Genomic DNA, 18,005 nt, shown 5'->3' on the forward strand with positions numbered 1-18,005 from the left:
TGGAAGCTCCGAACCACTATAAATCTTTGTGTGTTTGCATTTGACTGTGGTTGCAACTTTAATTACACCTTTGCACATCCACTTGTGTGTTTTGTTTTAATTAGTCAAAAAGTTTTAAAACACCCAATTCACCTCCCTCTTGGGTGACCATCTCTGGGCAACAAGTGGTATCAGAGCAGGTGCTCTGTGTATTCCTTGAAGACCTAACCGTCTTAGCCAAAGATCTAGATGGCAACACCCTTCAACAATGTTCCTGCTGAGGGGCAGGCAACCAATAGACCTCCACTCTTCAATGGGACAAATTATTCCTATTGGAAGACTAGAATGAGGATTTTTATTCAAGCACAAGATTATGCCTTGTGGAGGGTTATAATCAAGGGACCACACGAACCATCTCACATGGTTAATGGAATTCAAGTTCCCAAACCTGAGGAGGATTGGGATGAGAATGATAGTAGGATGGTTCAACTCAATGCTAGAGCCATGAACTCATTATTTTGTGCTCTAGATGTAAATGAGTTCAATAGAGTCTCCACCTGTAGTTCCACCAAGGAAATATGGGATAGGCTTGAAGTTACTCACGAGGGTACAAATCAAGTCAAAGAGTCTAAAGTGAACATTCTAGTTCACAAATATGAGCTATTTAGGATGGAACCCAATGAAACCATTTCATGCATGTTCACACGCTTCACGAATATAATAAATGGTCTAAAAAATTTGGGTAAATCTTACACTAACCCAGAACTTGTGAGTAAAATTCTCATGTCCTTGCCAAAAGCTTGGAAAGCGAAGGTCACGGCGATTGTAGAAGCTAAAGACCTCAACACATTGGGACTTGAACAACTATTGGGCTCATTGATGACGCATGAGCTCACAATGAAGCAACATGAAGAAGATTTGCCAAAGAAGAAGACAATCGCACTCAAGGCTACTTCGAGTGTTTGTGAAGAAGAAAGTAGTGAGAGTGAAGAAGAAAGCGAAAATGAGGACTTGGGCTTAATAGTAAAGAAGTTCATAAGGTATGTCAAAGCTACTACAAATTTTACTTTAGAAGAATTATATGAAGCTTTTCAAGAGCTCATAAGTGATTGTAGTATGTTAGGAGCAAAGAATAAAGAATTAAAAGCCTCCAATCAAAAACTAAAGGATGACATTAAAAACCTATTGATTGAGAAGGAGAGCTTTGAAAATGTTAACACCATTGACCTAGAAAATAAAAATTCAAAACTTAGCATTGAAAATGAAACGGCAAAAACACTAATTAAGGAATTAAATCTAAAAGTTGAATCCCTACTCAATAGTAATACCTCACTTGCGCAAAATGTTGAATCCCTTAAAAATGATAAGGAAGAATTGGCTAAAGAAAATTTGGTTCTTAAAAATGAGGTACATAAGTACAAACCAATTGTGGAGAAATTTACACATAGCTCTGAAAAATTAAATCTTATTCTATCCAATCAAAGAGCTGTTTTTAATAAAGCCGAATTAGGATATAAAACTAGCAAACAACAAAAATATCTAAAGAATTTTTTGTGAAAGCAAAAGATATCAAGACTGAAAAACCTACATGCTTTCATTGTAGGAAGAGTGGACATAAAGCCTATTCTTGCATTCAAAGAAAGATTCAAACTAACAAGAATACTTTTGTAAAAGGTAAAAACACAACTAAAGTGTGGGTGCCTAAGGGAACCAACTACACTAACCAAGAAGGACCCAAGAAAACTTGGGTACCTAAGAGCTTCACATGATTATTTTGCAGGTATGCCTTGCAGCCGGGAGTAAAAAGAGAATGTGGTATCTTGATAGTGGTTGCTCAAGGCATATGACCGGTGACAAGAGCCTTTTCGTCACCTTGAAATCGAAAGAAGGAAGAGCAGTCACATTTGGAGACAATGCTAAAGGTCAAATCACTGGCATTGGTAAAATCTCCATATCACCCTCCTCATTTATCAACAATGTATTGTTAGTTAATGGATTAAAACATAATTTATTAAGTATAAGTCAATTTTGTGACAAGGGCTTTAAAGTGTCTTTTGAATCTTCACTATGCATAATTAGTAGTCCAGTTGACAATGAAATCATACTTACGGGGCATAGGCGTGGAAATATTTACATGGTAGATCTTGATGATCTCACCATGAAGGATGGCCAATGTCTTGTAGCCATGGATGCCAAAGTCAATGAGACTAGCTGGTTATGGCATCGTAGGTTAGGGCATGCTAGCATGGATTTAATTTCTAAATTGATTACAAAAGATCTAGTCAAAGGACTACCAAAAATAGACTTTGAAAAGAACAAAATTTGTGCTGCATGTCAATTAGGAAAATAAACAAGAAGTTCTTTCAAGTCTAAGAACATAGTCTCAACATCAAAACCCCTAGAACTAATTCACATGGATTTATTTGGACCCACTAGAACTGCTAGTCTAGGGGGTAAGAAGTTTGGTCTTGTAATTGTTGATGATTTTTCACGTTTTACATGGGTTTCATTTCTTGCACACAAAAATGAGTCCTTTTCCGCTTTTATCAAGTTTCATAATAGGATTTCGAATGAACTCAACCTTAAACTAAAAGCAATTAGGAGTGATCATGGTACCGCATTTGAAAATCAGCATTTTGAAAAATTTTGTGAAGAAAACGGTATCAATCACAATTTCTCGGCACCTAGGACACCCCAACAAAATGGGGTGGTAGAAAGGAAGAATTGCACACTAGCAGATATGGCTCGTACCATGTTGTGCGAATCGGATCTACCAAAGTACTTTTGGGCTGAAGCAGTAAATACTGCTTGTCATATTTTAAACCGTGCTTTAGTTAGATCTATCTTAAAGAAAACACCTTATGAGTTAATGAAAAATAAGAAGCCCAATATAAGCTATTTTCATGTTTTCGGTTGTCGCTGCTTTATTTTAAACAATGGAAAGGACAATCTAAGTAAATTTAGTGCTAAATTAGATGAGGAAATCTTCTTAGGTTATTCCTCATCTAGTAGAGCATACAGGGTCTTCAACAAGAGAACTCTCGTTGTTGAAGAATCCATTCATATTATTTTTGATGAAGCTAATGGAGACTCTTCTAGAAAAGAAGAAGATTGTGATGCAGGTATACTTGAAGACAGAATGAAGGAATTCTCTATACAAGATAAACAACATGAGGATGAGATCAAGGAAGATACAATTCAGCAAGGTGAAGAAGATCAACCTCCAACGAGAAATCAAGATCTTCCTAAGGAATGGAGGTATGCACATGGTCATCCAAGGGATCTAATCCTTGGTGATCCTTCACAAGGGGTAAGGACAAGATCCTCTCTAAGAAATACTAGTAATTATCTTGCATTCGTTTCACAAATAGAGCCTAAATCACTAGAGGAAGCCGAAAAGGATGAAAATTGGATAAATGCTATGCAAGAGGAATTAAATCAATTTGAAAGAAATCAAGTTTGGACTCTAATGAAAAGACCCCCTAATGTTTCAATTATAGGCACCAAGTGGGTATATAGAAATAAACTAGATGAAGATGGAATAGTGATAAGAAACAAAGCTAGACTAGTTGCCAAAGGCTATAATCAGGAGGAAGGAATAGATTTTGATGAAACTTTTGCTTCTGTTGCTAGGTTAGAGGCTATTAGACTACTTTTGGCATATGCATGCTTCATAGATTTCAAACTCTATCAAATGGATGTAAAAAGTACCTTTTTAAATGGTTATATAATGGAGGAAGTTTATGTAGGACAACCTCCAGGTTTTGAGAACCACTTACATCCAGATTATGTTTTTAAATTGCATAAAGCACTGTATGGACTTAAGCAAGCCCCTAGGGCATGGTATGAAAGATTAAGTAATTTCCTAATTGAAAATAAGTTTAAGAGAGGAAATGTAGACAAAACCCTCTTCATTAAAAGAAAAGGAAATGACTTATTGCTTGTGCAAATTTATGTGGATGATATAATTTTTGGTGCTAGTAATGACAGTCTTTGTCAAGAGTTTGCCAAGCTTATGCAGGGAGAATTTGAAATGAGCATGATGGGTGAGCTCAACTTCTTTCTTGGGCTACAAATAAAACAATCAGAGGAAGGCATCTTCATCAGTCAGTCCAAATATATCAAGAAAATGTTGGAAAAATTCAAGATGAAGGATGCAAAGGAAATCAGCACACCCATGGGCTCAAGTTGCAAGCTTGACAAAGATGAAAAAGGTAAAAGTATAGACTGCAAATTGTACAGAGGTATGATAGGCTCTTTACTTTACCTTACTGCTAGTAGACCAGACATATTATTCAGTGTTTGCATGTGTGCTAGATACCAAGCATGTCCTAAGGAATCACACTTGCAAGCTGTTAAAAGAATATTCATATATCTAGTAGGGACATCTAATGTAGGCTTATGGTATTCTAAACAATCTGACATAAATTTAATTGCTTATTCCGATGCTGATTTTGCCGGGTGCAAACTCGACAGAAAAAGCACAAGTGGCACATGTCAATTCTTGGGTGCCAATTTGGTTTCTTGGTTTAGCAAGAAACAGAATTCAGTTGGCTTGTCCACAGCTGAGGCTGAGTACATTGCAGCTGGAAGCTGTTGTGCCCAAGTTCTTTGGATCAAGCAACAACTTGAAGATTTCGGTATCAAAATGGACAACATACCAATTAGATGTGATAATACAAATGCAATTAATTTAACAAAAAATCCTGTTCAACACTCCAAATCAAAACACATAGAGATTAGGCATCACTTTATAAGAGATCATGTGCTGAAAAATGATGTGATGATTGAGTATGTATGTACTGAAAATCAATTGGCCGATATCTTTACAAAGCCCCTTTGTAAAGATAGGTTCAACTTTTTAAGGAATGCTTTGTGCTTGTATGATCCTAGCAAGTAGATTGAATTTGTAATGCAAGCATGTATTGACTTCAATGATTTAATTTGTCAAGCATATGCAATGCTTTGTAAGCTCTAGAGATACATGTGAATGCTACTCAAGCTAATAATACACCTTAAGGTCACAAATAGCAAACCTAGTATCTATTAAGTGAAAACATGAATCTATCAAAGTTAAATGACGAATTGTTTGACTTTCCGGAGGATGGTTACCCTCCCTTGGACTCTTCATGGAGATATTTTCAGAGCCTATTTCATGGGCATTCGAAATTTGGTCAAACATTCCTCATTTCAATATTGATAATTCAAAAAATCATTATCAAACTTTTAATAGGATGTATTATTGAAGGGAAGGATCACCAGCAAACTCACTCTATATTCACCAAAAGAAATCACACTGATTATTGTGGTTGAATAAAATAAATTGGGAAAAGATAGAAATCATTCTGAAATTTTTCAGTGCCGGAGACGTCTTTGGCAAATCACAGAGACGTCCCCCCCGGCGAGACGTCTCGCATTAGTCACAGAGACATCTCGGGGACCGAACCAAAGTTTTTAAATTAGGTCAAAACAGCTCGAGCCGACCCGAGCTATCCTCTTTCGTCCCCAACGAAAACACAAACCCTAGCCTCCATTTTCTCTCCACCACAAACCGAACCAAAATCTCTCCCATTTTCCTAGGATTTCCAATCCATGGCACCTAAGAGAGCTAGGCGAACGGGTGGGAGGCGTCCTAGAGTAGCAAACGACGACGGAGAACGGAGGGAAGAGCCTTCCGCGCCGTCTCCTCCGGTTGCTCCGCCAACCGTGAACCTTTCCTGTGCAAATCGCACAGTAACCACGGGTAGGTTCATAGATTTCCAGTTTCTAGCGAATGAGGGGTTCTCTATTGGAGAGAGACTCCGTGCCCAAGGTTGGGAATACCTATGTACCCTAAACACATCAACCTATCCCGGCCTAGTGAGAGAAATGTTTAGCAATATGGCCTTAGGGGACTCGGGGTACACCGGACATGTCCGAGGGACATTGATAGAAATCAATGAGGATATTCTATCTAGCGTATTACAAATCCCTAAATACGGTGAGGCTCCGACCTCACATCCCCAAAGGGAGATTGCCCTAAATCTACTTTTAGGAAGAGAGGACTGCGGCCCTCTTGACGTAGTTAACTCCCAAGACCTCAATGCCGAGATGAGATTGCTTTTGAGCATTGTTAACCGGGTCTTGTTTCCAAAAACCGGTCGCTTCGATTTCGTTTCGGAGCGAGATTTAGCTATCATGCACCATATCTTGCTAGGGATTTTCCTAAACCTACCTAGGCTCATGTTGAACTACATCTCCATATGTCATAGGTATTCCAGATTTAGCATACCATATGGGATGATTTTTACCCTACTGTTCAAACATTTTAAGGTTCCAATTCCAGAAAATGAGCCGGCAAAACCTTTAAGAAACACCGATTACTATAATGAGAGCACATTGCATAGAATGGAGTTTCACAAGAAAGATGGGTCTTGGGTTAAGGCCCCTAAAAGAAAATCCCAAACCTTAGAGCCTGAGATCCCACATCAGGATCCTGACCACCACTCTCCTCCACATAGCCCTATGGCCTTCCCTGATGTACCTTCCAGCTCGACTGGACCATCCACCTCTGTGCCTCCTCCTCCTCCTCCAGTCAGTGGATCTTTCTCCCTATCAGATGAACAGATGCACACTCTAGTATCTGTGATATGCCAGCAGATGAGGGAAGAGATGAGATCGATAGTCTCTGCTGAGTTGGCCCCCATCCGTACCTCACATGAAGCTCTCCTACAAGAATTAAAGGAAATCAGAGTTCAGATAGAAGCTACAGCATCAGAATTGGTTCATGTGGGTACCAGCCAAACTTTAAGGTCAATGGAGCTACAGGCTGAATTGAAGATCATATCAGATGGTCTTCAAGAGTTGACGAGCCCTGGAGGCAATGTGGGCACCGTGGCTGCCCAACTTAAAGGAAGAATTGAAAGGGCAAGTCTTGAGTTCGAAGCATTAGTGGCAGCCTTCCATCAATCTCAGGGAGATCAGTTTAGAACTCTACTGGATTCAATAAATGCATTTATAGAGGCAGCGGCTAGGGCTATTGAGCAACGTCGCCGGTGAAGGACATTTTGTAAACATCTAGGGTTCGTCTTTTTGTAAAACCCTAGGCTCATTTTGAAACTTCTTTTGTATTAGGAATCAATACTTGTAATGATTTCTTTTTTTAACCTTGTAATGACTTCAAATGATTGCAATGATATATGAATGTCATACAACTCCTTTTGAAACCTTGTGTATGTTTCTAATTCTGTGGAATCAAACTTTGTGTATGTAATTCTGTGATGTGCCATAAAAATCTCATAACATACCTTAAGTGTTCAAATTTGACACAACATATCAATGCATATAAAACAGGGGGAGCACATCTTGTGATAACTATTTTTTTTTTTTAAAAAAAAAGTCTGAAATGAATTCCAAAACAAAGGGGGAGTGAAATGAATGCTGAATTCATTAATAGAAATAACTTGGACAGAGGGAGCATAACTTGAATATCCTTGAGTGATTCATGGTAATATGCTGAATTCTACTAGGAATTGTGTTTTAGGTACCTAAGAAAAATTTGTCCCCTTCATTGTTGATGACAAAAAGGGGGAGTAGAACCAATATATGGAGTATATGGAGTAGAACCTATTTATGGAATAGAAAATAGAACAAATATATGGAATACAAAATACAAAATTTACACTCATACTTAAAAGTTGAATTAGAAAAGATAAAATTGAAGAATATTGGCTTTAAGATAATTGCCCTTCTGGAAAAGAAAGGGGGAGTCAAAAAGTACTTAGCTTTCAATTGTCTTTAGCATCAATATTTCATTAATTTACATCTTAACTTGATTCAAATTCAGTTGATATGCTAAAATTGCTCAAGAGCTACTAAGATCAATACTTATGCATAAGGATAGAACTGAAAGTTGACTATTTTGAATTATGCACACTGTATCTAGCTCTAACCAAAACACAATACTTGTACATCTGATCAAATACTGTGTATATGTTTAAATTTCGAATTTTGCATATACTCAGTGTTTTGTCATCATCAAAAAGGGGGAGATTGTTGACCCCCTAATGGATTTTGATGAATACAAAACACTAGAGTATAATTCCCTTTATCTTAACAATTTATTTGAGGATTTCAGGTGTTTAATTAAGAATATTGTTAAAAAATGTCTAGGCAAGTTTCCATATTTTTTAAGGATTTATTGAAGAATTTTTGAGTTGAAGAAAATAGATCAGGGGCAGCCGAGACGTCTCCGGGTTGTCCCAGAGACGTCTCTGGGTTGTCCCAGAGACGTCTCTGGCACGAACAGGAAGAATTGGCACGTCTGGAGACGTCCCCGGCACCTGGCGAGGCGTCTCGCAGGGTCGGAGTTGACTCCCGACTCTGCGGAGTCGACTCTCTCAGAGACGGCAGAAAGGCCGATTTCAAGGGATGCGCGCGAGTCGTCTCCGAAGGACGCGGAGTCATCCCCACGAGTAAAAAAGCAAACTTCTCGAGTCGTCCCCAGAGAGCGCGGAGTCGACTCTCTCAGGAGATTCCAGAGGACGTGTTTTTCATTTATAAAACGGCGGAGTCGTCCCCGACGTCGCGGAGTCGTCCCCATGCATAAAGCACAAACATCCTGAGACGTCCCCGTAAAGTGCCGAGCCGACTCTCTCAGAAAAACAGAAAAACAAGAAGTCAAGGAGTTCTTCTTCGGAGTCGTCCCCGTAAAGCGCCGAGTCGACTCCAAACAACGTCAAAAGAAATTTTATACAGCCGAGACGTCTCGCGTTCAAGCGGAGACGTCTTCGGAGCGCCTGGGACGCGACTGACACACTTTTATAGGTAAATTTGAATTTCAAACGGTCATATTTTTGTGTCTAACGGATCTATTGCTTTTTGGGCTATAAAAGGGAGCTTTTAAGTGCCTTCCAACAACTTCTTACCAACCAAAACACAAGATCATTCAAGAGAGAAGAAAGAGAAAGAGGTTCAAGGGAGTTAGTGCTTTCAAGAGAAGAAATCAAGTGCTTTCAAGCTTTCCCATCTGATTTCGTGCTCAACTACTCACTCCCACTCGGCATTCAAAGCTCACATTCAAGCCAACGCGATCCACATCGGGAGAGCCACCATTACCCACGCTTCCAACGGCAAAAGGGTTCTTCCGGGTTTTGATATTTCTCATTGTTATATTTGCTTCATTAAGAGCTTTTAAATCTTTGTAAAACATTTCATTATTGTGCTTGTTCCAGTCAAGGGACTTGGAACAAGGGAAAGGCGTCCCAAGCCTAGGTGAAATTGGGGGATTGTAGGGTTCATTGTTAGCCCGGGGTAAAACAACGAGTTGGGTAGTGCACTCGCAAAACTACCGTACTGTAATCGCTGATTATAGTGAAAATTCCCAAAGGTATTTGGAGAGTGGACGTAGGAGCAGTGGAAGCTCCGAACCACTATAAATCTTTGTGTGTTTGCGTTTGACTGTGGTTGCAACTTTAATTACACCTTTGCACATACACTTGTGTGTTTTGTTTTAATTAGTCAAAAAGTTTTAAAACACCCAATTCACCCCCCTCTTGGGTGACCATCTCTGGGCAACAGTGATCTTTTGGGACATAAAAATCATATCCTAATAACTCTTTTAGGATATCTAATAAAACGAGCATTAATTATCCTATCCTCTAACTTGTCCGCCTATTGTCGCTTGACATGGGCTAGACATCCTCAAATCTTGGGATGACCAAGACTCGGCTTCTTACCATGTCATATCTCATATGGTGTGGTAGGAACGGACTTTAGAGAAAACTCTATTCAATAAGTAAATTGCTGAAAGTAGGGCATCTATCTAAAGAAACAAGGGTAAATCAGTGAAGTTCATCATGGACCGGACCATATCCAATAGAGTTCGATTCCTCCTCTCTGACACTCCGTTGATCTGAGGTGTACCAGGAGGAGTCCATTATGAAACTATACCATTCTCCTTGAGATAATCACGGAACTCTCCACTAAGGTATTCACCTCCTCGATTTGATCGAAGAACCTTAATTAGTTTTTCTGTTTATTTTTCTACTTCATATCTTAACTCTTTGAACCTTTCAAAAGTTTCAAATTTGTGTATCATATACATATCCATACCGTGAGTAATCATCGATTAATAAAGTAAAAATTACAACCCCTAGCCTGCACATCGAATGGGCCACACACATCAGTGTGTACTAGGATAAGTATTTTAGTAGACCTCCCTGTGTCCTACAAAGGATAATTTGGCCATCTTTCCTTGAAGGCAGAATTCACAAATCGAATATGACTCGAAAGTCAATGAGCCCAAAAGCTCATGTTTCTCCAATTTGTTTATTCTATCTTTTCGTATATGGCCAAGCCTGAGGTGCCATAAATACTTTAGATTTATCTCATTTTTGGATCTATTAGATTCTATGGTATTTACTGTTTGTTCAAATACATTCACAGATCATCCATATGTATGACTGTCAATCGTAAAACCACGTTGAATCGATTTATTTCTCAAATAAATGGAACAGTAGTCTTATAAAAATCTTTCTGTGCTAAACAAGATACAGAAATCAAATTTCTGCTAGCAATAGGTAACAGTCCCTAAGTATCCTGAGCATTTCTGACATACCTTCTAAAGGTCTGTCACCCTTCATGTTCTTTATGCTTCCCATGTATGTAGGACAGTTCCTCTTCCAATGGCCGTCCGTTATGCAATGGAAACACTTTTTCTTGCAATTGGCCTTTTTCTTGGAACTTCCTTACTTGGCTTCTTGTCCTTTTTCTGCTTCTTTGCAGGCTTCTTTTTCTTCCAGATAGACTCTCTCTTGGAAGTAGAAACCAACTCGACAGCGAGAATGATGCCCCTTGAACTCTTCAAAGTCCCTAAGGTAGTTACCAATTTATTTAACAATTCTGTTTTTGGTGCATACAATCTTGTTCATATGGTAGTCTACTATAAACTGTTCATATGAATCTAGAAGGGATTGCAGGATCAGATCTATTTGCAATTCCTTATGCATGGTCATACCGAGCTTCTCAAGCTCCTCTAGGTCTTTGATCATAGTCAAACAGTGATTGTGGACAGACTGCCCCTCACGCATCTTTGCCTTGAAGAGCCTATTGGACACTTCAAAATATGTTGCGCGACTCTGATCACCATACAACTCTTGTAGGTGATATAATATATTCCTGGCAATCTTCATGTTCTCATGCTGGCATTAAAATTCATTAGACATGGATGCCTTTATGTAGCACCTAACTTTATTGTCATCGTTCGTCCACTTGTCATGCGTCATACGCTGATAGTGATCGGACGGACTGGTAACACGAAAATTTCATGGTCTAGCACATACCCTAATTTCTCATAATTCAAAACTATTTTATAATTGCAGAGCCAGTCTTTATAATTGGGTTTGATCAAATGGTTGTTCTATAGGATATGAGTTAGGAGTTCAAAAGCTAAATTTCTAATCCTCAGAGAGTAAAGATTCTAGTTAGAATTTTGTACTTGATCCTAATTTGTTCTAGGATCTTTTAGAACAAATGTACTGATGACCCAAAGATTGATTTTGATGATCACAAAACCTTGAAGTATAAATACTAATATTTGTGTTGCAAGAAGAAAGATAATTTGTTTTGCAAGGAACATAGCAAGTTGGAAAAATACAAGAAGGCCTCAAAAGCTCTAAAGAAAAGGTGGAAGAAAGCTACACTTTATTGGCCCAAGTTTCAAGTTCAAATGATTCAAGTTAGAGGAGCAAATTCAAAGAAAGATTCAAAAGAATAGTCCTCGAGTCGACTCCTGGAAGTTTAGAGTCGACTCTGGCACTCTGAAGTTTCAAGAAACAGTGCTCGAGTCGACTCCGATACTCTACGAGTCGACTCCGACTGAGAACAAACAAAAAGACAGAGAGTTGATTTTCAGTGCTACAGTGCTCGAGTCGACTCCTACTTCAGCGCTATAGTGCTCGAGTCGACTCCTACTTCAGTACTACAGTGCTCGAGTCGACTCCTACTTCAGCGCTACAGTGCGGAGTCGACTCCCAGCTACAGTGCCGACAGACTACTATTCACAAGTGACTCCTGTTTCAGCCGAGTCGACTCCTACTTCAGCCGAGTCGACTCCAGCACGTTGGGAGGCATAACGGCTAGTTTTTTCTTGATTCCAACGGCTCTATTTTTGTCTCTAACGGCTAGATTTTTGTTTCCACTCCCTCTAAAGCTATAAAATCAAGAGGAGAGCTAGGGAAGAAGGGATGGAAGTGGGAGAGAACATTTAGGGAAGAGATTTCAAAGAGATTACAAGGAAAATCTCCCAAAAGCACAAAAGGGCCATTCAAAGTAAAAGAGAGAGAAGAAGAACATCCAAGTGAATCCCAAAGCTTCCTCTCCAACTGTGTGCTGCCTCGGTGATCCTCTACTTCGTGCAAAATCAGAAGAGGGTCAAGTAAAGAAGAAGCCGAGTTCCTTCATCTACAAATTTGTTTGAGGGCTTCTTCTCTTTACTTTACTTGTTTATATTTGCTATATTTGCTTATTTGAGAAGCTTGTATTTGATTTAAACTCTTGTTCTAATATCTTGTAACTTGATTTAATCAAGGGATTGAATCAAGAGGTTAAGGTTTGTTGGTGAGCCAAAGGGAAAACCAACGTTGTAAGGTTGTGGTTGGTGAGCCTTTGGGAAAACCAACTGGGTTGATTGTGAACTCGGAAAACAATCGTTGTAAAGTTGTGGTTGGTGAGCCTTTGGAAAAATCAACTGGGTTTGATTGTGAACCCGGAAAAACAATCGGTTGGTTCTAGTCGGTGAGCCTGTGAAAACCGACCGAGTTCGTTGTGATCTCGCAAAACAACAAGTTGGGTTGTGAGCTTGTAAAACAACCGGCTGTAATCTGAGGGATTATAGTGAAATTCCCAAGAGGTCTTGGGGAGTGGATGTAGGTGCTGGGGTGCACCGAACCACTATACATCTTTGTGTTTGTGATGCCTTATCTCGTGTATTTTATGCCTTACATTCGTACTTGATTATGTAATATCTCTAGCTTTGTTTTCTATAGAGTTATAAGTGATTGTTTAGAATTTGCTTAGCTTCCTCTCCATTCTTATCATACACATAGATTAAAATTGATCATACAACTATAAGTTAATTTTAGATCAATTGCACCCTAAAGCCATAGTATAATTGCTCTAGCTTAATTTTCCACTACTTTACTTGTAATTACCTAGAGCTTAAGTAAATAACATCTTATCATTCCGTTACATTCAATTTAAAGTAAAAATTAGGGAACATAATTTTTAGAAAACCCAATTCACCCCCCCCTCTTGGGTTGTCACCTTGGGCAACAAGTGGTATCAGAGCAGGTGCTCTTCTATTAATTATAGTCTTAACCGACTAGAACTAAAGATTATGACAACCCCACATAACATATTATTTGCCGAGGGACTTTCCATAAACAGACCTCCACTGTTTGATGGAACTTACTATATTCAATGGAAAGCTAGAATGAAAATTTTTGTTCAATCACAAAACTATAAAATATGGAATATCATTATAAATGGCCCTCACACACTCTCTCAAGCTATTAATGAAAAAGACCTAGCACAATTAAATGCTAATGCTATGAACATATTATATTATGCTATTCATGAAACGAAATTTAATGAAATTTCTGCATGCTTATCTGCTAAGAAGATTTGGGATACTTTAAAAAATATTTATGATAAATATCAGATTAGCTCACATATGCTTGAATTGCATACTAACAATGAGACTGCAGAATCTTCCACATTAGCCGAGTCGACTTCCAGTTTGTCCGAGTCGACTCCTAGAGAAGAACAGTCTGAAAGGCAGAGACTCAGTCTTGAAGATCCTGTGAACGAGTCGACTCCAAGTATTTCAGAGTCGACTCCCAAGTTAGCCGAGTCGACTCCAACAAGGCCCGAGTCGACTCCGAGGCAGAACAGTTCAAAAGACAGAGAATCATCCTTTATGCCTCTGAGAACGAGACGTCTCCCGAAGATCTCGAGTCGACTCCAAGTAAACCCGAGTCGACTCGAGGAAGAAAAAACAACAGAAAAATTCAAAAGCTTCCTAAAGACAAAGAAGAAAAGAAAGCAAGAAGAAAGGAAGAAAGAGATAAAAAGAAAGAAAATCTTGACTAAAAAAGAGTCAAGCAAGAAATTGAAAGCTAGAAGCAACAATGAACTACAAGAGGTAACTAACTTATGTTTTATGGCACTAGAAGATAAAGTAGAATCTGAATCTAATTTTACACCAAATGAATTTCATAAAGAATATTCTTATGATGAACTATTAAATGCTTTTTATGATTTGTATGGTGAATGTAGAAAATTAGCTATCAAAAATAAAAAACATAAAAAGCTAAATCTCGAAATCTCAAAAGAAAGAAATTCTATTGCTGAAATATATGATAAACTAAATTCTGAAAATGAAAGCTTAAGGTTAAATTCAGAACAATTGATTCAGAAAAATCAGAATTTAATTAAAAAAAATCAAAACTTAAGTGAAGAAATTAACCAATTGAAGTCTTTTATTAATAAATTTACTGTAAGTTCAGAAAGATTAAAAATAATGTTTGAAAGCCGACATGCTGATTTTGATAAATCAAAATTTGGCTCAACTCCTTCACTTAGCAATGAATCCCTAAAGAAAAAGGTTTTAAATTCGTCAAGCAAATCATCAAAAAGGATAACGTATTTCAAACATCAAAAGAATGGACATAACAACCTTACCTATAGTTCTAGTACAATTAAATCAAATGGTAAAGTTATTACTATTAAACAGATTTGGGTTCCAAAAGGAACCATATGTCCTAACTCTCAAGGACCCAAGCAAGCTTGGGTAACCAAAATGAAAATATGAGGATGTAGATGAAGGTGTGCCAAGATACCCATGAAACAAATAGAACTTTCATACAAATGGGTGTTCTAGACACACGTTAAAGAGTGAAACTTAAAATATAATCAAGAAAAGTAATTAAAATAGAAGAAATGAATTCAAGTCCTTCATCTTTCTATACTTTTCTATATTGAGGGGTACTTTGTTAATGATTAATCAATTTCCTTAAATTATCTTTTTGAGTCCTCTATATGCTTGATTGAGAGTTCTTATCCAAGGCACTATCTTCTATTGATCATAGACATAAGAATATGTACTTAATATGCTCTTAAAAAATTATGCATTATAAATACTAATATTAAAGGATTTTTTTTTGGCATATAAAATTAACTTATGCTAGTATGGACTTAATTTCAAAAGACTTTGTCATTGGTTTACTTAGACTATCTTCTGCAAGGTCAAAGTTTGCTATGCATATTAACTAAGGAAACAAACAAAAATCAATTTCTAAATCTAAAGATGTTGTTTCCAACACTAAGTTTTCAAAAGCTTACATTGGCTTTGTTCTTGGCACTTAAATTGAAATATTTTCTGCATTGGCATAAACTCACAAAAAGGGATCAAATGAAAAAGGTTTGCAAACTATGAAAGTAAAAGAAGTATCATGGCATAGTTTTGAAAACCAATTTCTTATTAAGTTGTGCACAGAAAATAATATTGAATACAATTGTTTCTGCACCAAGAACACCATAAGTAAAATAGGATTAATAGAATCCTTGAAGAAATAAAAAAAGGCAATGTTGTATGATCGTCATCTACTTAAATAATTTTTTTTTAAAAAAAGCTATCATCATTGCTTGTCATATATATGGTTTCTATTAGATCTATTTTTGATGAAAACTCCATTTGATCTTCTGAAAAATAGAAAATGATCTATTGCATATCTTTCATATTTTGCAGTAGTTTATGTTATGCTTGATATGGTCTTTTGAAAATAATGTCAAATCTGATAAAAATATTTCTATCCTTGGATATCATTCATCAAGCAATGCATATAGAACATTCAATGAAAAGATTCGAGTTGTAGAAATATCAATTCATTTTATTCTTTATGAGACTAATGATTTATTATCAAGATACTAAAATTAAATTATATATGTATATGGTTAATCTTTTACATATAACAATCTGAAAACTTGTTAATAATTAGAACCAAATTGAGTTTTTCAGAAATGCACTTAGTGAAGAAAAATTGATGACTACTAAAAGACTAAATCAAGAAAAGATGAAATAGATCTTGATGAAACTCTTGCATGATTAGAAGTAAAGATCACCATTATCATTTGCTTGCTTTATGAGCTTTATATTTTGTCAAATGAATGTGTAGAATGCACTCCCATATGGTTATTTCATTAAAAAAGGATCTATGTAAAATAACCACCTTATTTGAAAACACTCATTACAAATATGATAAAGCAATATATGATTTGGAACAAGCATCAAAAGCATGATATAAAAGCTTGAGTAACTTTTTGATAAAAAGTAATAAATCTATACATTAAAAAGAAGAATTTGTGATATCTTGCTTGCTCAAAGCATACATTGATGGCATCCTTTTTGGTTCTACTAATGAAGATTTATATGGAGATTTTACTAAGCTCATGCAAAGTGAGTTTGAAATATGTATAATGAATGAATTAACATTTTTTCTTGAACTCCAAATTAAGACAAACAAGAAAGGGGATCTTCATTGACCAAAGTTAGTCCACAAGAAAACTCTTATAGAAGATTGGCATGAAGAAGGTATGTCTATGACCCCATCTTGTAGAATTTGAAAAGGATGAGCAAAGTAGATCTATTGTTTTAAAGCTATATTGAAGCATGATAGAATAAGTATTTTATCATACAACTAGTAGACCAGATTGTATGCTCATTATGTGCCCTTGTGCAAGACTTCAATCTAACTTTAATGAATCATATTTTATTGATAACAAATAAATCATAATCTGAATTTTGATAGAAACAACTGTTTAAGATAAATTGATTAAAACTTAGCTAGCGTGTCTTATTGATAATTATCTTAAGCAAATAAAATCTAAACTAAATTGATTTTGAAAATAAGAAATTGATTTGATCTTGATGAATCTTCCTATTGCCTCACATACTTGTCCTTGAACCATCTTGGTTAATGAAACTATCTCTTTAGTTCAAGTAATATGTGCTTGCTTATATTTAGGCAATCTCTTGAGTAAAGTGACTCAACATTCAACTATTGTCATATCTTATATTGAGTCATCTAGTTAAAAATATGTTGGATGAATGGTTTGTATCTTGAAGAAACTAATGACTTTCTTTCGAGAAAGAAAAGGAGTTTGTTAATAATGCAGGATCCTTGAGCAAGAAAATGAGAGATTTCAACTTGAAGGACACCTCCACATAAAATACAATAAATATTCACATGCAAACAAGAGAGAGGACCTTCTTCAGCCAAAAGTTCACACATAAGAAATCTAGTTTGACTTGAAGAATATAAAATGAATAGGTAATTTTAGATACCTCTCTCATAAATTAGCTGAGCAAAGTCAATAACTTAAATCTTATTGTGGCATGGTTAAAATCTTTAATTATTAATTACTTGATATCATGTCTATATATGTATTAATTGACTTATGCTTTTAGAAATTGATTCATGGTTTGCTCAAACTAAAATGTTCCTTTGCCTATATCATAACCATGAAATACACAAGTATATGCTTAAAATGCTGATTTAAATTGACTTGTGAGAAGCTATGAATTCTTGAGCATAATGAAAATATTGTTTGCATGATATACATCTATATGATACATAAGATTATTTCTTTATTCTGCTCTTTCATGTAAATTACTTGAGAATAACAAAAAGAGAGAGAGATAAAGAAAAGAAAATGGATATTATTCAAGAAAAGTAAAATCTAAGTGAAGGCAAATACTCCAATCTTAAGGAAAAGCAAAACAAGCATAATATATTCGGCACATTTGTGAGACTTGTGTGAGCATTCTTTTGAAAGAGATAAAATCCGTAATTAATTACACTTAAACAGTAAGAGTTTGAAGTGAACATTTTAACCTTTCTATATTGCTCATCATAGAGATGGTGCCAATGGGGAGGCTAGTGGTAGTACCCGGCACTATTTGACCCAACTATTCGGTGTAGGGTATA

Source organism: Phoenix dactylifera, unplaced genomic scaffold (assembly GCF_009389715.1).
Source record: "Phoenix dactylifera cultivar Barhee BC4 unplaced genomic scaffold, palm_55x_up_171113_PBpolish2nd_filt_p 001529F, whole genome shotgun sequence".
NCBI classification, from domain to species: Eukaryota; Viridiplantae; Streptophyta; class Magnoliopsida; order Arecales; family Arecaceae; genus Phoenix; species Phoenix dactylifera.